This window comes from Leptopilina boulardi, unplaced genomic scaffold, assembly GCF_019393585.1.
Source record: "Leptopilina boulardi isolate dan_hultmark-lab unplaced genomic scaffold, ZJU_Lbou_2.1 LbouV2_233, whole genome shotgun sequence".
Classification (NCBI taxonomy): domain Eukaryota; kingdom Metazoa; phylum Arthropoda; class Insecta; order Hymenoptera; family Figitidae; genus Leptopilina; species Leptopilina boulardi.
In genome coordinates this window covers 341892-362389 of record NW_026137789.1, presented here as the reverse complement: position 1 = coordinate 362389, position 20498 = coordinate 341892, and the positions used below count along the sequence as shown (strand labels likewise).

The 20498-nt window shown below is 30.8% G+C and overlaps 1 long non-coding RNA gene across 1 annotated transcript; it reads right to left on the bottom strand.

Moving 5' to 3' along the window:
* Positions 1-1658: 1658 nt before the first annotated feature.
* Positions 1659-3281, bottom strand: LOC127280277 (uncharacterized). Its single transcript, XR_007842819.1, has 3 exons — positions 2915-3281; positions 2623-2830; positions 1659-1795 (listed from the first exon to the last, which is right to left on the bottom strand). It is a non-coding gene; the product is annotated as an uncharacterized LOC127280277 (long non-coding RNA).
* Positions 3282-20498: the final 17217 nt, after the last annotated feature.

The following is a 20498-nucleotide window of genomic DNA, read 5'->3' as shown; positions in this document are numbered from 1 at the left end:
ATTCGTAATCAGCGACCCCGAAAACCACCCAAGTGACAAGTTTCACATGAATCTAGTGAATTTTTATATTTATCGGTCGCCATTTTGTATCCGCCATTTTGAATTTTTGAAAACGGACATCGGATTCGTAATCAGCGACCCCGAAAACCCCCGAGTGATAAGTTTCACGCGAATCTAGTAATTTTTTATAATTATCGGTCGCCATTTTGGATCCGCCATTTTGAATTTTTGAAAACGGACATCGGATTCGTAATCAGCGACCCCGAAAACCACCAAGTAACAATTTTCAAGCGAATTTATTAATTTTTAAAGGTTTTGGTTTTTAGGGGTAGTTTTAGTTATTTTTCTGCACCCTCGGGTTGAATTTTTAATATTAATTTTTTTTACAAAGGTTGCAATATTTTTAAACATATGTTACTATGAAAGCCTGAAAAAAAATTTCTTCTGAAATTTATACCTGTTTTTTCACTTTTCTCATTTTTCGGGTTTTTTGAAGGGGTGTATTTCAAAGAGGGTAGTTTTTTAAAAAAATACATGTATTTACATTTGTTACTCTATCCCACCCCTTCAAAATGAGATCTTAGTGGAGTTAATCGATTAAGTTTTACGAAAGTTATCATTTTTTGAAGTAGGTGGGACGTATGTGTCCCACTGGCCATGAAAGGGTTAAAATGATGTCAAAGTATACAGAAACATGGAAGTAGTGAATGGTATGTTGTTTAATAAAGTTACACAAAAGGATAATTACAATGTTATTAACCAAAATAATTTATTCGTTTATTATATTATTTATATAAAATTACACTTTTGTCTGTACATTAAATAAAATTCAAAATTTTTCTATTTTTAATTATTAATTTTCTTATAAAAAATACTTTAACTCTAAAATCAATATAAATAATGAATCAAACAATAAAATTTTCAAGTTTAACATATGTAAAAATTATATTTAAAAAAAATATGATCTCAAAAGCTTTTAGACGATATTCAATGATTAACACATTTATAATTCAGAAAAATAAAAAAAAATTTGAAAAATTAATTAAAATTCATAGGAATTCAAGAAGTTAAAATATTTATGAATTGAGAACCATTATTTAAAAAGAGCGCAATTTGTTTACTTTTTTCCATCTGCCAGTTTATTAAGTGTTTTATTTATGAATATGACCACAAACTATCATTTCGTTACTTTTTTATTTAAAAGAGAACTATTTGGTAGTAATTATGTATGTAATAATTTGATGAACGTAACAGTGAAATAAAATTGTTCACTTTTCGAAATTATTTATTATTTTTATTCAAAAAAATAAGTTACAAGAATGTATGAATATAAAAATTTTTGAATTGAGTAGATTTTAATATTTCTTCCATTTTGCAAATCTGAAAAATAAGAAAACACATTAAATAATTTAGACAAATTTAATTTTTGAAAAAATTACTTTTTCGCCCTAAGTAACATAATTACTAAGCTATGAAAATATTATGAAAAGCTTAAAATTACAGTTTTGTTAAAAGAAAGATAAATCAAATATAAAAGTTATATAAAATTGTGTTCAAGAGAAAATTCGATAAAATGAAAATTTTATGATATAATTAAAAAAGTTGCACAAGTTATGATAATTTAAATAGTACTTACTGATTCCTCTTCTTCTTTTAGCCTCCATAATTTCTTCTGGCGTCAAATTATCTTTGTTTAGATCGTTCACTTTTTCTGTCAATTTTCGGTGAACAAAAACTTCACATTCCCTTATCACTGGCTGTTTTCCTTTTTCCTCCAAGCGATCGAATAAAGCTTCTATAAAAATAGAGATAATTTATAGTTCAAAAGTTTTTGTTTTATCTTCTAAAATTAAATAATTATTAAGTTGCAACTATTATACAATGATGTTAAAAAAAAGTTGATCTACATGTTTCCGAAAAGTTTCTTCTTGCTATTTCGAATGGTGTAAAATTTTTTCAAAAAATTCAAAATTTAACATTTTTGTTGAAAATTGACAATATTTTAAACTTTTTTCAAAATTGGCAATTTTTTTTAATTAAAAAATTTATTTTTATAAAGTTTCTAATGTCTATTCTCAATACAAAAATTAGAAAATTCCTTTTATCGTTTTCTAGATATTAAATCATTAATTAAATAATTAATGTTGAAAAAATTAAATATTTTACAAAAAACAATACCGTTACCGTAATTCTAAACTTAACAATTGAAAGTACGTGAAATTCCACAACCAACGAGCGCAAAAGAAAACATTTTTGATTAATAGAGTTTTTATAAACAATTACTTGGCATTGTAAAATAATAAAAAATTAAATTAATATAATAAAATATTCCATCTTAAGCTCGTTGAATGCGGAATTTAATTAACTTTCCATGGGTGAGTTCAGAATTACGTTAAATATATTTGTTTCTAAAATGTTTTACTTCTTTAAAACTTCTATTACTTAATTAATTAATGTCTCGAAGACAAAAAAACGACATTCTCATATTTTTTATGAAAAAAAACACTCATTCTTTGTAAAAAATCATTTTTGTAAAAAATGTAGAATAATTTTACTACATCTGATGTAGAAAAAATAACAACTATTAAAAACAATAGTAGATTATACAATTTAAAAACTTACGGTATATGGCGGCAAGCTTATTTACTTCGAATGATTTTCGAATTTGTCCTGCACTTCGTGCTCTTGCCCGTCCTGTAAAACATCTGTCTTTAAGACCTTCGCGCCAAATTGCTACCACCAAGTCTTTTACGAATACGCTTTCTTTTCGCTGTATTTTGATAGCGTTCCAAATTTCTGAGTTTATGGATACATCCTCATTAAGATAAACCTACAAAATTATTAAATTATTTTTCTTGGTAGAAGAAAGCATTAAAAAAATCGACCATCCATAAAAGAATTAAATTTTTTTTACCAGTTTTATGTTTGTGTGGATCCTAGTAGTGGATCACACAGACTCCATATATGAAGGGCAGATATAATGAGACACTATAATTATCACCACTGATTATATTTATTTAATTAATACCAATTATATATAAGACAGGTATCCGCCATGACACACGCAACCAGCTCGGACGACAGACGATAAGCTTCTATTTAATTCCCCGAATTCTCACGCACTCACGCGCTATCAACCTACGAGGGGGAAGAGGGGGACTCCACAAGGCATACCCCCACACACTCCCCCGCCAGTGTAAACGATATAAAAAAACAAAAGAAAAATATAAACATTAAAATAGCGATGAAAATGATGAGACTCTACTTTAATTATTTTAAAAAGAAACTATCGCACTCATTCTGCATACGGCGGACACATAAAATTGATATATTTTTTTAAAAATATTTACATGTTTATTATTTTTGTTTTTGGCGTGGATAATAAATAAAATTACACATAAATTGACAACGTCGTATTAAAATTTTAAGTGAATTAATTAATATTTTAAATTAATTTGTCATTTTCTTATTTTCTTTATTTTGTCAATTATTGTAAAGTCATAAAAATAAATAGGTATATAAAAATATCACAGTATTTTCCTATATATAATAAATTAGATGCATCTTATAATATTATTTACATATATGTATAGATTTTTATTCTGATAAATTATTTTAATCATTTCGTGGCATTGGCAAGAATACTTAGCTACAGCCCTTTTGATTAATAATTAATTTTGACGTCATTGTTTATTTTTATTAAAATTAAATGCGCATTTATTATTTTTATTTCAAACTCGGTTTTCAAATTAGATACTTAAAATGCAAGTTGATCAGTCTCGCATGCTTTTTAATTGAATCTACATTGATTCCGATTTTCAGTGCAACCGTCAATAAGAAAAGTAACTTTTTTAGGATTTTGACGCAAATTTGCAGGTCTGGGCCTCTGTCGGTTCGCGCTCGATTGTTGCTCACCATCAACAGTAGGAACCGAAATTATATCCTTTTTCTTTGATGTTACTTTTGGTGCTTTAAGAGCTGATTTTTTTCTTAAAATCGACGGCAAAATTTTTGTTTTAGAGGAAAAATTTGTCTTTCTATCTGTATTTTGATGCGACGAATTTTTCTCTTTTTCTTTGCCTTCCCGAGAACTACGTTTCGCGTTTTCTTTGTCGTTCGACTTTTCGCTACGTGAAGTTTCTGGTTTCGATTGGGCTCGTTTCGTTTTACTCGATTTTGCGTTTTCATTTAACTCTTGATCGGGCAAAAAATATGCCGGTTTCAAATTTTCTATTGAGACTTTCTTTAAAATACCGTTTATTTCGATTTCAAAAACGCGATCGCTTACGCGATTGGTTACTTTAAATGGGCCTGTATATGGTCTTTGGAGGGATCTTTTTGCTCCGCCTACTTTGAGGAAAACGTGCGAACAGTTTTCGAGATTTTTATGGACAAAAACTTTTCGATTGTCGTTATGAACGACCGGGACTGGTTTTACCGTAGCCATGTGCTGTTTAAACTCGGTCAAATATTCGCTATTGTCTTCGCACTCGTCAGGTGGTAAAACGAATTCTCCGGGAATTTGGAGCGCGGTTCCATAAAGATACTCTGCTGCAGATGAACCGCATCTCATCACATTTGTTCTCAACCCTAGCATCACTGTCGACAGCGTACGCGTCCACGTCGGACTTGCGTGACACATAAGGGCAGCTTTTAGAGATCGGTGCCACCGCTCAACCATACCGTTGGATGCGGGATGGTATGCGGTGGTCCGAATCCTATGGCAACCTAATAATTTAAGGAGGCTTTTCATTAAACGTGACTCGAATTGAGTTCCTTGGTCTGACGTCAGAACATCAGGCACACCAAATCTGGAAATCCAATTATCGTAAAAAGCCCTTGTTACCGTTTCAGCACTTATGTTCGAAAGTGGGATGGCCTCTGGCCATCTAGAAAACCTATCGATTATGGTCAAGAGATAAGAGAAACCTTCACTATTTGGAAGCGGACCCACAATATCGATATGCACATGTTTAAATCGAGATTGGGGTGCAGTGAAATGTGCGGGTTTGATATGCGTATGGCGATTGACTTTTGAGGACTGACAGTCTACGCAAGTTCTCGCCCAATTTGCCATGTCTTTGTGCATTGATAGCCAGACGAATTTCTTTTGTATGAGTTTATTAGTCGCTTTAATCCCTGGATGCGCGGGTTTGTGAAAAGTGTCAAACACTTGTTTGCGCAAAAGAGGAGGAACATATGGACGAAAGACATCACCGTAAGTGTCGCAAATTATTTGCACAGAATTCGCACCAAACTCGATTTTCTTTAATTTTAATCCCGTCTTTTTACACGTCATTAATTTCGCAAGTTCGTTATCTTTTTCTTGAGCTTCAGCTAAATCTTCCAAATTAAATGAAATCGGGGTTAAAATTGACTCTACTCGGGATAGAGTATCCGCGACGGTGTTTTTCTCGCCCGATATATGCTCAATTTTAGTGGTATATTGCGAAATAAATAAAATTTGACGGTCTTGACGCATATTTAGCTTATCTTTTTTCTGGGAAAACATATAGATAAGGGGCTTGTGGTCAGTTAGAATTTTAAATTGATGGGGTTCCAGAATTTGTTTAAAGTGTATTATGGCAAGGAAGATAGCGGTTAATTCCCTGTCATATGCACTATATCTTTTCTGGGTATCCGTCAACTTGCGCGAGAAAAATGCTAACGGTTTCCACATTTTCCCGCAACGTTGCTCGAACACTGCGCCGATACCTATATCTGAGGCGTCAGTGACAAGTCGAACCTCCGCGTTAACTTTCGGGTGTACTAATAGAGTTGCATTTGCCAATTCTCTTTTTATATTTTCAAATGCATTCTCGGACTCAGAATCCCACGGAATTACTCTCTTATCGCGCTTTTTCGCATTATGGAGAAAGACTAACAATGGAGCTTGCGAATGAGCCGCGTGTTTTAGACATCTACGATAAAAGTTTGTCATTCCGAGAAAGCGACGCAAATCAGAAACAGTTTTAGGCTTTGGAAAATCCAAAATTGCCTTAACTTTTTCTTCAGTTGGTTTTATTCCGTGACGATTTATAGTATAACCCAAAAATTCTATTTCCTCCTTGCCGAACTCGCATTTTGTTAAATTAACGCGCAAACCGAATTCTTTAAGACGACCGAGTACCTCACGAAGATCTTTCTCGTGTTGCTTGGAATTTTCCGACGCTATTAAAATGTCATCAATGTACACAAAGACGTAATCAAGATCATCGAGAGCTTTATTAATATATCGCTGGAATGTTTGGCCCGCATTGCGGAGTCCAAACGTTGTTTGCAGATATTCAAATAACCCAAAAGGCGTTATGACTGCAGTCTTAGAAATATCATTAGGATGAATAGGTATTTGATGATACGCCTTGTGTAGGTCGATTTTCGTGAAGATCTTTTTGCCGGACAGATTTGATGAAAAATCTTGTATGTGAGGAATGGGATAACGATCAGGAACGGTCTGGGCATTGACTCGGCGATAATCGCCACAAATGCGCCAGGTTCCGTCCTTTTTCAATTTCATTAGAATAGGAGTTGCCCAATCGGAATCGGAAGGGCGGCAAATGCGATCTTTTACCATGCGTCGAAATTGTTCTTTCGCGATCATTAATTGTTTTAGCGGTAACCGACGCGCGCGTTGTGCAACAGGAGGGCCAAATGTATTTATACGATGATAAACGCCAACAGAAGAAAGTGTCGTTTCCTGGTCCAAATTAGTGACCTCGGGAAATTCTTGGAGAATTTTACCGTATGGATTGTTACCATCGATCGCACTGATCCCAGTCAATATAGGTTTTTTCAATTCCCCGTTACTACTAAAATTTGTTTTCAGGTCTACTAGTCTACGATTTCGCAAATCAACAACTAACTCGAAATGGGAGAGCAAATCAGCGCCTATAATAGGGCGTGGTACTGCCGCTACGCAAAAGTTCCAGGAAAACTCTCTTTTCAGACCTAGGTCCAAATCGAGACGTTTTACGCCAAAAGTGGCAATTTTGGTATCGTTTGCGGCATAAAGCACCATTTCGGTAGGTTTTCGTCCTTGTAAATAAGCAACGGGAAAAATTGATAGGTCGGAACCTGTGTCGATTAAAAAGGTCCGTTTTGTTTTTCGATCGAGAATATGGAGACGACAGGATTTCTTGCCGACACCGCTCGCCTCGGCACGATGCTGGCGATTCAGTTTCCCTGACAAGAGTTATTTGCGTTTTGCTGACCAGAACAGCACGATTGATTTGTCGATTGTTGATGACAAGAGTGATGAGAAGAACGATCGTATGGACTCGAACTACGAAAATTATTTCGCGAATGACCTCGATAAAAATTATTGTATCGCTGATTAAAACCTCTTCCGGATCTGTTACCTCGATAAAAACTTCCACCGCGACCACGACCTTGATAAGAATTCGACCGAAAATAAGGGCGTCCTCGACTTCTACCGCGATTATTATTATTATTGTAATTTCCGCGTCCTCTGCGTTCATTCTCGCGTGATTTTCGTTTTTCCGTTTCCTCTAATTTAGTTTTCAACGCCGCCACTTCTTCAGTCAAACTTTTTATCTCGTCAACTTTGGGTGTGATTGTTTCTCCGGAAGTCACAGCATTAGCTGCATTAGCGATTCTGTCAACCTCCGCCATTTTATCTGCACGTTCTGCCATCTGATTCAAGGTCATCCCGGTGTTTGAAGCAAGCATGAGTTGGTGTTGATGTGGCAGTTTCGATAGGAAAACTGTCTTCAACACGTCCTCGCTACAATTTCCCGCATTCAGACACCTGATACGGCTCAGAACTTGCGAGGGCTTTCCACTGGACAATACATCTCCGTGAATTAACTGAAAAATCCGCGTTTCTTGCGATGTTGCGTAATGTGCGGTTATTCCGATCTTTATATGTGAATATGCATCTACAGGTTTGGGATCTGACATGACTACATGTCTTACACATGAAAGTGTATCGGCGTCCACCTGAGCTATAATGAGTTGTGCTTTTGCACACTCGGTTATTATTCTATTTCTATCGAAGATCGATTCCACCTGTATGAACCACATCTCAGGGTCATTTGAATTAAATTGGGGGAGTTTGATTGAATTTGAATTAATATAATGATTATCTACAGGATTAGCGATAGCATTGACAACCGGATTTCCGATGGCCGCGATACGATCGGCGTTTGGTACAGCAGGCGGATTTTGATTTAAATTTGGGTCGAGATTCGCGATTCGATTATCGACTTGTGCATTTTGTTGATTTTGAGCCATTCTATCCTGAAATTCGCGTTCGCGACGCGCGAATTCTTCGATCCTCAAATTCAACTCGTGTTCGCGCTGGGCTACTGCCTGTTGTCTAACTATAATATCGCGTTCGACATTGTTTCTGTTTTCTACATTCTGATCCGGTGCTGGGACAGGGTTGGGAGGGGGTAACGCCCCTCCGGATGCTCCCGGACGGTTGGCTTGATCGCCCGCGTTGGCATTAATACGAGCGGTTTGATCCCTAGTTATGACCATTTTTATTTAATATATTAAAAAAAAAAAAAAATTTTTTAAATATTTATTTCACATCAAAGAAAAAATATTAAATTGAATTTAAATTTAAATTTTATCGAAAATAAATGATTTAATTTTTTAGGTAATCATTTGATAAATATCAGGCTTTAGTTTTAAGTAAAAGAAATTCAAAAGAATAACGAAAATCGGTCGCGACGCGACAGAAGCACAGTCCGCTTGCATGTATTAGTAGATAAGGTATTCCTGTTTTGAGTTACGCAAACACGAGAGACCATCATCTTTTTTTTTGTAGAAAATATGAATATATAAATGACTTTGTTATATTAAATTAAATTGTTCGAAATATGCATCAATGCACAATGCCATGAAATGTGCATCTTTTTATTTAAATTATTTTCCTAAATAAAATTTTTAATCATAATAGTAATTCACATACGACGTTAAAATCAGACGAATACAGACATACAATTTCAGTAAATTTTCACAGTTGATTATTTGTTTTGATCATATTGCGCGACCAGTAGTCAAGAGGTGGAATAATTCTGTTCGAAAAATAAAATTTAATGAAAAAGGAAAATTTTAATTAATTATTTTCGTGAATTGAAAGGCTACAATGTTATCTCACAAAGCCGTCCCAACAACGCTTAGCAATCAAAAATGGAAACAAGTGTGAGTCACACTTGATTACGCGAAAGTGAAATTCTTACAATTTGACAATATAGCGCTACCAATGCAAAATGCACAAATATTCAACAAATCGAAAATGATTGCTGCTTGGAACGTTTTGGACGAAAAAAGAAAAATTTTTATTTATAATTTATTAAGAAAAAATTTTCATGATTTTAAAATTATTTATTTATTTATTTATTTTTTTGAAAATTTTTAATTAATTTTATTTTGGAAAAGAAACATTTAATTTCCATTTGAAAATATTACGTTGTTTAGAATTGATTCGAATCGAATCCATTATTGATAATCAAGACAACATCGGCGTAATTGCTTGATATCAAAACAAAATTCATTCTCGCGATTCCAACACAATTAGTTCATTTCAATATGCAAATAAATGAGTCATGTTATAAACTCGAATTAAAATTTGGAAACAGAAAATATTTCTCGCTATTATTTTAATTTCAATTATATTCAACATATTTATCTATTAAATTAACTATATAATTATTTTCAGAATTTTTCGACTACTGGCCGCGCTATCGCAGCGTTCTTATCTCGACATATTATTACTATTATTCGGCATTTTCACTATATTTATTTGAAATATTATTTAAATTATTTTTAGAAATTTTAAAATAGAAATTTATTTATTTATTTATTTTTTTTTTGACTTTATATTTTAAATTTTAATTAAGAAAGTTTATGGAAATTTAATTCTTGATTTTTTTAAATTTTAATTTATCTAAAGAAATTTTGATATTTTTGACGAGGAAAAAATTTTACACATATGCACAATTTTATATTGAAAATCAAAAATTTAGAAAAAATAGAAATAACTTTTTAATTTTTTTAATGAAAACCGTATATTTTGAAAAATTCACTTTAACAAATTTTTGGAAGCGTTGTCGTCTACCTTTCGATGACCTCGTTGGAGATGATGTAGACCCATGATTTTGCGATTGTAGACAGCTTACCGGGTGAAACTCGCAGATAAGATACGTCAGGATGAAGAAAAAACGTCAGGAACGTCGAAAACGGGCTCTGCTTCCTCATCGGTCGTTTTGACCAAATTTTTGTCGACTCAGGATTCCGTCGCAAACACGAGGTTGACCGCTTGGCTCATCCTCTCGACTCGTCAATATATAGAAAATGAGGCCCCCGGAATTCACTTCCGGTGTTGCTCCCACGACGTCCCCGGAATAAATTATTTTACAATAATTATCTCCCCAATTTTTGTTAAGCACAATTGAATGATTATATGATCTTCATTCACACGATGGCCGAGATATGGACAGATTTCCGAATTCGTTGGCCATGTGGTCCCAATTTGAGAAAAATATCAAAAAAAAACTGCTCCAGTCGGGGTCACCACTGTGTGGATCCTAGTAGTGGATCACACAGACTCCATATATGAAGGGCAGATATAATGAGACACTATAATTATCACCACTGATTATATTTATTTAATTAATACCAATTATATATAAGACAGGTATCCGCCATGACACACGCAACCAGCTCGGACGACAGACGATAAGCTTCTATTTAATTCCCCGAATTCTCACGCACTCACGCGCTATCAACCTACGAGGGGGAGAGGGGGACTCCACAAGGCATACCCCCACATGTTCTTTGGAACGAAAGAAACTTGAAATTATGGGGTCTACTATTTGTAGACGCGCTTGAAAGGCTATTTTCGTAAATTTGTTGGAAAAGTTATTAGCTAGAGCGCGTATCCAACGATTTTTGATTCTTGAAAAATTATCAAAGTGGAGGATATTTTTTGAGACAACAAAAAAACGGTCGTTTTTACAGTTTTGAGTATAAATAATTAAAATCAAAATTAAACAAAATCCTTCACCTGGGCTATAGAAAGAGTGAAGTTGTAAAGAATATCTGAATAAAAATTTGGTAAGAATCCTTTTTACTTCTTAAAAAGTTTCAATGAAAAAAAAATTGAAAAATGACCAAGAATTAAAAAATTGGCTCAATTGTGTAAAATGAAATAAAGAAATAAATAATGTTCAGGAAATAAAAAGTTATACCGCATAACGTTCTAGCACGATTTTCATATCAATTGCATCATCAACACCGCCATTGTTTGCAACAACGTTTTCGCCTATTTCTCTATCACCATTCTGTTGTCCGTTGTCTTCTTCATGGTTTTCTTGTCCATCGACACGGTTTTCCTACCGTTTTCACCAATATCATGTCCATTATCTGCTTCATGACTTTCTTGTTCCTCACCATTGTTTTCCATACCGATTCCACCAGTTTCACGCTGGTTACCTGCTTCACGATTTTCTTGTTCATCGCCATTGTTTTCCATACCATTTCCAACATTTTTATGTGCGTTATCTGCTTCGGGAATTTCTTTTTCGACATTTTGCTTTCTTTCAATTTCATCACTTACGTTAATATCTTTCTCGCGTTCAAAATCTATGTCAGAATCATTCGAGAATTTATCTCTATTTTCACAAAAGTTGTCATATTCTTCCATTATATTCTTGTGCTCTAATTGTCTTTCAATATCATGTTTAGAAATCTACAAATGTAATCAATTAAAAAAAACCTTCAAATATAAAATATATATTAGAATGATAAAAAATGCTAAATATGAAAAATTATTGTTTTAAAATAGGTATTGAGAAAGAAATTCGATTACATTACATTTAAAAATTTTATGTAAATAAAAAAATCGGATTTTTTAAAATAAATTTGACTTTTATTATTTCTATGAATAATCTCCAAGTTAAGTAACTTTGTCAATATTTGAATAAGATATCTCTATGTTAAGTCTATATTTAAATTAGATATCTTTAAAAAAATAATTTTCATTATTGAAGTAAAATTTTAATTACTTATTAAATAATGAACCGTTTTTTAAGTTATTTGGTCTTATTTTAAAGGTGATTTTATGCAGAATAAAGTTAGGTATATGTGAAATCGTATTATTTTTTTCCAAATCGAAAGTGCAAGTTGTAGAACTTATTAGTAGAAATATTCGAAAAATTAAAAATGATAGGGTAACTGTGGGTCATTCTGTTGATTTTTAGTGTAGGTTAACTTTGCAAAGCTTGTCTAAGCTCATATATAAATCAAATGTCGTTATTTCAGTTACAGGTGAAAGTTATATTATTAAATTTTGTTAATAAATTAAAGTTTAGTTTATGGTAGCACTCCCTTTATTTTAAAATATAATTTAAAAAATAAATAAAATAAACTAACATTAATAAATTAACGAAATGCACGTTTTTCTTGGCTATTTCTAAAAACTGCAGCAGTTGCGTCACCCTCAAGAATACACACTGTCACCCTATATGTAAAACATTATATTATTTACAGGCAATTTCGAATTTTATAAGCAACTTAAGGCCTAGAAACAATACAATCTTCATTTCGCAAAGCATGGGATAAAAAAGGACAAAGATATATTAGCTTTGTCTAATATATTCTACGTTCTGGTCTGTGTTAAATTTTCATTTAATTTATACCTTCTGAACAAAAATACAGTATTCCTAGTATTTTAAAAATTGTCATCTTACAATCTGCTCTTAACACTTTTTATATTTTTGAATATTATTCATCCTTAAAAAATCCAAGAATCAACTAATATCTTGACATGACAGAATGGATTTATGTTTATACTTCTATGACGTTGATTAATGGCTTTGAGCAATATTTAATATCTCCAAACCGATTTTGCTATTTTAAGTTTATTTACAATTTTATTTATTAATTTAGAGGTTATTTTTTATTAAAGAAATATATGAAAAAGTAGTTATTTCAAACATACACGATATATTAATTAAAATAAAAAAAAAGGATACAAACTGCACTTGATATTTTATTAACGAAAAAGGAACCGGAAAATAGCCGGAAATTTTGTGTACTCATGATTTGAGACACGATTTCTTATATTTTTCTATATTTAAAGTATACTTTGTTATTCTTAAATATGAAATAAAGATCTTATAAAACCATTTAGTTTTTAGGAGCAAAAATGTTTTCTCTTTGGACAGTTAATTGTTTAACCGGGTTGTCATCTCGCGATTGCTTGGGTTCGGTCCCTCGTGCCTCCAAATTTGATTTCTTCAGATTTTTTAAAATTTCACATTTTTAAAATCGTATTTGCTACTTTATTTGTAACTATCATTTAAATTTTTTAAAATAATTACACTCCTGCTATAAAAACTGTTTGAGAATAAATATTTCTTTTACAAGGGATTAAAAATATCAATAACATCGAATCTTTATTAAAATTTGATCATTTCGAGAGGTTCTAAAATCGTTTAGAAAAATTTGCAAAGTTATAATGATTCAAGATTAGAAGTATTAAGGGGGGAACACCAGTTGTAACTCAAAAAATAATGCTTTTTTCAAGAATATTTTCCAAAAGAACAATGAATCTTTTTAAAGAATACTATTTATTAGTTAAAAGTACATGTAAAAAGCTGTAATTTAAAAGAAAAAAAAAATTTTTTTAACAAAAACTTTTGGAGATATGAGCCATTGAAGTGGCGTCTTAAGAAAAAAGGCGAATTGCGGTGACCAGCATTCTGCAAGTATACTTCGTCTGAAATACAAAAATGAAATTGATTTACATTTATTATAAGATTATCTAGTTCGTGATCGAAGGATTTAAAAAAAAAAAAAATTTGACAAAATGGCGACCTGTCAAAGTCAAAAGTATGATTTTCGTTAAAAAAATACGGTCGATTTTCAGCTATATAAAAAAAAGTTTTGCATAAAAAAAAAATCCTTCGATCACGAACTAGACTTATATGTGTAAATGAAGCACACTAAATTTTAAATAAATCGGTTTAATGGTATTCGAGTAATCGTGGTCACCGACTTGGAAAATGTCATTTTGAGAAAAACGCATTCAAAGTTTCAACTTACTTTTTTTTGTTCAGAAGAAATTTTGTTTCCAATTTACAAAGAGTCATCGATTCCTGGACATAATAACTCTTCCGCAGTGGTTGCCGTTTCTAAATCATAGGAAAAGGCCATCTGTCGTTAGGGTCAGTTATGGCTGGCCACCTTGTATGAAGCCACGGGACGCGCCGATGTAGTGTTCTGTATATCTCATTTATTTTTCACCGGATCAACTTTGAAATTTACAGACACATTTCTAAATATGTATACTTTAAGAAAATGCACAAAAAAAAATTGATTTTTCGAAAGTTACAACTGGTGTTCCCCCCTTAAAAACCTGGTTTTAATTATACTATAGAGTTATAATTTAACGTGGGACACTTTTTAGTTTATTTTTCATTATTAAAAGTATGAAAAATCTTCACCATTTTTAGAGAATTGTGATTGTATCCACTAAAATACAATAATAAAAGTGTTTTATTCATGAATATGACCACTCTCTACATTTGAATTAATAAAAATGTTTCCTAATTTGAATAAGTAACTCACTTTTTGCTTTAAAATTAGTTAAATTTTACTAATTGTTAGTAAACGTTGCTCATAATTAGTAAAAATTTACTAATTCTGAAGCAAGAAGTGGGTCAGTAATTCAAATAAGTAAACATTTTTACTAATTCAGATTTAGAGAGCATAAACTATGATTTCGTTACTTCTTCATTTAAAAGAGAAATATTTGGTAGTCATTATGTATCTTATAATTTAAACAACAATAAAATGAAATTGTTTAATTTTCAAAATTATTTATTAGCTGTATTCGAGAAAGTAATAATAATATAAGTTACAAAAATACTAATTTATATATAATAAAAAATAGAAAACCATATTCATAATAAATGTATTAGACTAGAAGCTAAAATATCTAAGTTTTCTGTTCCCATAGATTAGAAAAAAATTTAAGGTGGAGGTGTATTTTGAGATACTATGAGTTTTAGATTTTAAAATGGAATTTCTCTATGCAATTTAAAGAAATTTCAAAAATTATAAAGACCAAATGAGTAAGCTTAATATTATCATTCTTTTTTGTATAATTTATGATGAATATATTAATTTTTATGAATTATATTAAATTAATTTTTAAAACCTTTTTCCTTGCTATTGCAAGGACTTCTCTTCTTCTTCTGCAACTTCTTCTAGTCCTTGTAAGTGAGACTGAAATAGAATGCCCTATATATTTTTGTAAAAGGGTTATGTTTATCATTAAAGTTAAATTTGTTAAATACTTCTATATTCTAGATATTCATGAAGCAAATAATCCTGAAAAGTTTAAGGACAATCCGTCAAAATGTGTTGTAGATGATTTGACCTCAAGAAACGGTGACATACACACATCCACACACATACCTACATCTGGACAATTTGTCGAAATAATTGATTTTAGGAAGCTCAAAAATTTCCAGCAACATAAATCTTCCTATGAGGAAGCAACATTAATGTTAATAATAAATTTGATATATGTATTTGTATTAACAACAAATATTTTCTTTGTTAATAAAAATATAAAACTTTGTTTTATAGCTTAATCAAGACATATTTAATGTTGATCAAAATAACACGGTCTTCTGGTTCTTATTTTACTTATATGAACATTATTATCTCACCTTTATTTGAGAACTGCTGATTCTATGAATAAATTAATGTTTACGCCTCACGCAATATATATAATTTTTATTCCAAAAACACAAAAATTACAGGAACTAAACAATTTGTAATTGTGTTTGTGAAAAAGCAACTTAAAAATTAGCGATTAATATAAAAAACTCAAAATCACTTTTTTCGCGATAGGTCCTTTTCAACATTTAGTTTCACATATTTATAATATATAATGTATAATAGGTTTCCATTTAAAAATCATAAAAACACAAACTATATAGGTAAAACTCTGTTTAGGCTATTTGGTTATTATTAATTCCACATATATATTTACTAAAATTTTAAAAAAATGATAAAAGGTGGTAAAAATTTTTTTCCAATAAGCCAATACTGATCAATTTCCTATAATTTTATAAGATTTTGTGACGATTATATTGAAAATATTACACATTTAAGAAGAAAAATATCTATTTTAAAAATTTGGTGGCATAAAATTCGACATTTTTATCTGTTTTTACTCGGACACAAATTTTTCCAATTTTTGACGTGGGAATAGATACTATATCATCTTCAAGCTTTATTATAATTTTCATTTTGCTGTGACCTTCAGTGTACGCATCTCTAGTGACAAATTTTTTAATTAGAGCATATTCCTCTTTTTTTCTCGACCTATTATAAATTTTATTAGACTGACGTAGTAACCGTTCGAAAGTTGTGCTAATGCGTTATCCGATGGTCAATTTATTTTACCAGATGATAAATATAAGCAACCATCTTTAACCATTTTGGAGTAAGCATAACTTTTATTTGACAAATTTAATCTTTCTATCCACATAGTATCAACATTAGTGTTACTGCCAAAATATCTGATTGCTGACAATTTAATTGTATTTTTTACATTTCTATTTTCAAACTGATTGCAATAATCATGTACGTTAGAGGAAGATAAGGAATATATTTTGTTATTAGTTAATATTTGAGAAAAATTGAGGTTAATTTAATATGTCTACAAATTTGTTGATAGACACCTTTTGCAGCATGAATGATTTTTAATAATTCCACATTGCCTGCTTCAAAGGCATATGCACTATTTGTCCATAATGGACCCTAGTAATAAACACTTTCAGCCCAATGTGATAGAAGGTGAATATTAAATGTTATGGTCGTCTCAGTATAAAAAATTTAAGTTTGACCTATAAATTGACACAATAACGATGATGCCCTATTTAATTCTTCGTATGCTATACTAGATTGTAAAAGAATGTATAAACCTTTAACAAAAAGAATCCAATGCTTTATATTTTTCTCACTTAAAAATAATAAAATAATTGGTAAACTATAATAAAGCACCCAATTCTCCCATTCTTTTGCCTTCCAGAACTCTTTTTCTTTAATTATACGTGTAAGACGCCCGATTTGGAAAGGTACTTTGATTTGACTCATCATTAAATTAATGAAAGAATACAACTCTTCGTCATGTCAATTTTGACTATCCTTGTTACTACCGAACCAAAATTTAGCAAACATTTTACCTATTCCGCTTATAATATACATTGGCTAGGGAAAAAAGCCTTTCACTCTATCAAGTTTGCAAAGATTAATTAGTGTTGAAGGTTTGTTTACGCCAAACCAAGGACTTTTTTTAAGTGATTCCTTCATATTTAGAATCGTATCAGCAGCATTTCTCTTTTTAGGGATTTCTTCTGTTAAAGGGTACTTCATGGACACTCCTTTTCCTTTCCCACTACGAATCCATTCTTTATGGTGCAAGCACCGGTTACAGCCATAGTACACATTAAATTGAACTATACCTTGCATGGGAGCACGTGCTACTGAGTCTACTGAACAAACTAATGGATAAACTTTGATTGTCAACACTTTCTCATTTATGTTGCATTTGACTTCTTTTTTTGATAGTTTATTCATATTCTCGACAAATGGTTCTAAAAAAATGTTCATATTTGGTTTGCTCTTGCCAAACCATAATCCTACTGTTATCAATTGTTTGCATTTTATTTAGGCGCTCCTTTTCTTACTACTAATGAGAGAATATAGGTATATCTTACCTTCTGCCTGCAAGCATGCATGTAGGAATTGTCATGGCAACGTGTAGAAGAAAGAGAGAAAAAAAAATTTAATTTACTAACTCTATTACTTCTGTACGGTACTATGATAACTCAGAAGGTGATAGAGTACCTTTATGGTACGGTCACACCTCGATAGATAGCAAGGTTACCTATCTATAATATAATACAACGTATAAGAATGATAAAAATAAAAAATGTACTTATTTCTCTCACTCTTATACGTTATATTATATTATAGATAGGTAACCTCGCTATCTATCGAGGTGTGACCGTACCCTTATGGCAGCGTAAGTGCAGTACTGTTTCATCCGTCAGCATCGGCGCCCCTGTCTATGGTTCTCACTCAACGTTGTGTCAAATTTGCTTTACATCTTTCAAACTTGCGCCCTTTTTATCTTATGTTGAGAGTGAATTTCAGTAACAAATTAAATTAAATTTTATTGTAACAAATTTTATGTGTTTAATTTTTTTTTCTTCGTTGAAAAAATGGAGAACAAAATCAATTTTGCCTACATTTCCTATTTGTGCGACCGAACGAAAGAAATAATTTCGTTTGAAAAAATTATAAATTGCCCATTTTCTGTTTTAATAAATTTTAAAGAAAACATGTGTGTCGAAGTCATTTGGTATAATGAAGATTAAAAAGTTGACGACATATATGATGCAGTTATCCATTTTGTTGGCAGTAAGTTTTTCTCTAAAATAATAAATGTTTATTCAAGCGATAAAACATTAAACCGGTATTTGCGGCCACATGCAAAAGATTACAACGTGCAAAAGATTACAACAATGTTTTATATATTTAATTAACATATTTTTTAATTGTTTTTAAAATTCAATAAATTAAAAATATTGTCATTTTCTTTGTTATTGATATACAAATTTAATTATTATATGAGTTATTTAATAATTTTCTAAACTGCTTTTTATTAATCAATGTGATATTGTGTTTCCGATCGAAAAAATATCAAGAACTGTTTAAAAGTGTTTTCTTAATTTAGTTAGTTTTTTTCTTGACAATTTTTTATATTTGTATATTTTTAAAAATTAAAAAATCGACATAAATGCATTTATCTGTAACGTGATTTAAAAAATTTTTTGTTTAGCTATTTTACCTTGTTGAGATTGTTAATATAATAATAAAGAATATTATGATGAAATATGGGTAAACTGTGGATCAAAATTTCATTAAGTTTTGGCCCACGGTTGAACCCATTGCATGGGCGAAGTATAGGATTTGTTCAAATCCCATAGTTTAACCATGGGATTTTAGACATGTAAAATTTTCTGGAAAAATCACTGTTAGAAAAGTTAGTAAAAGTTTTTATAATTTCGCAACTATTAAGAAAGCGTTTTTAGTTAAAAAAAATAAAAATTTGTCTAAGTTTAAGAAAAATAAAAATTGTTTGAGTTAAAAAAGCTAAAAATTTGTTTAAAAAATCGTGTTTTTAAGGCAAAGAACAAAAAACTTCTAAATTACAGAAACTCAATTTTTTTTTAAATAAATCACAAAATTGTAGTTAAAAATATCCAAAAATTTTTTACTTAAAAACAATTTTAACATTATTACAACTCAAAATGATCTACTTGACACCAAATGCTCGAAAAGCGTTCTTCTGTCGTCAATATTTTTTACTTGTCATAAGAACTCCGAATACAATCGAATTATTGTTTAAAAAATGTAGTATTCATGCAATTAATAAGGTAAGTCAACTTCATATCTACATGTTAATAAAACATTTTAAATCCAAAATTTTTAAATTGTAAGAATTTTATTTTCTGTAAATTCGAAAATATCTATTTTAAATTTATTTTAAATCACAGTTCAATAAAAACGATGGTTGCTTCGCCCCATAGTTTTTTATTATTGTTTATGAAATTTAAATAAATGTAAAATCTTAAATGAGATCTTTATAAGTTACAACTATTTTTATTAGAAACTTTATATTTAACTAACTAAATTCAACAACTCTTTCTGAGTGATTAAGGATAATAAAAATTCAATAAATTCAGAACCAAATAAATGTGCGGTATTAACAACGATACTTATTCATTCTCAATCATGTTGACTGGATCTGCAAAGTAAGTGGTAACTCGTTCATTTTTATCTGCAATTTTAGACACAAAGCATACTGCTTGTAAAGAGTTTACATTTATAATGCTCAATTCATTTTCTGCCACTTCAACTTAGTAGATGAAATTTAAATCAATGCCTTCTATTTCTGTTCGTGGATAGGCAATGCTCGATCTGCAATTTTTAATTGCAGCATAATATTCTGCTGGACACTGACAGCGAACAACACACTGACACAGATTTACTTTTAGAAAGAGATGAATTATGCCAAATTTGACAACATTATTTCTCATATATTTGACGCAACTAGAATTTGTGACTTTTGCTTGAGTGTGTATTTCTGATGTATATAAAACATTGTTTTTAAATAATTTTTGAAAAATTGTATATCTTCCACCTTCTATTCCTTCATTTAATAGTGCAATTAAAATTTCGTTCCTAATTCGTAATCTTGAAAGACCACCGGCGATGTACATAAATTCACCTATACGCTGTAATTTCATCTGCTTCGTGCAGGATAAATGTTTTTTGCAAAATTTGTAAGATTCACTTCCTTCAACTAGTCTTTCCTTATTCAACGTAAAAGTGTTTATGTATAATGAGGCTCCATAATAAATTGGGAGTTGGGCACACTT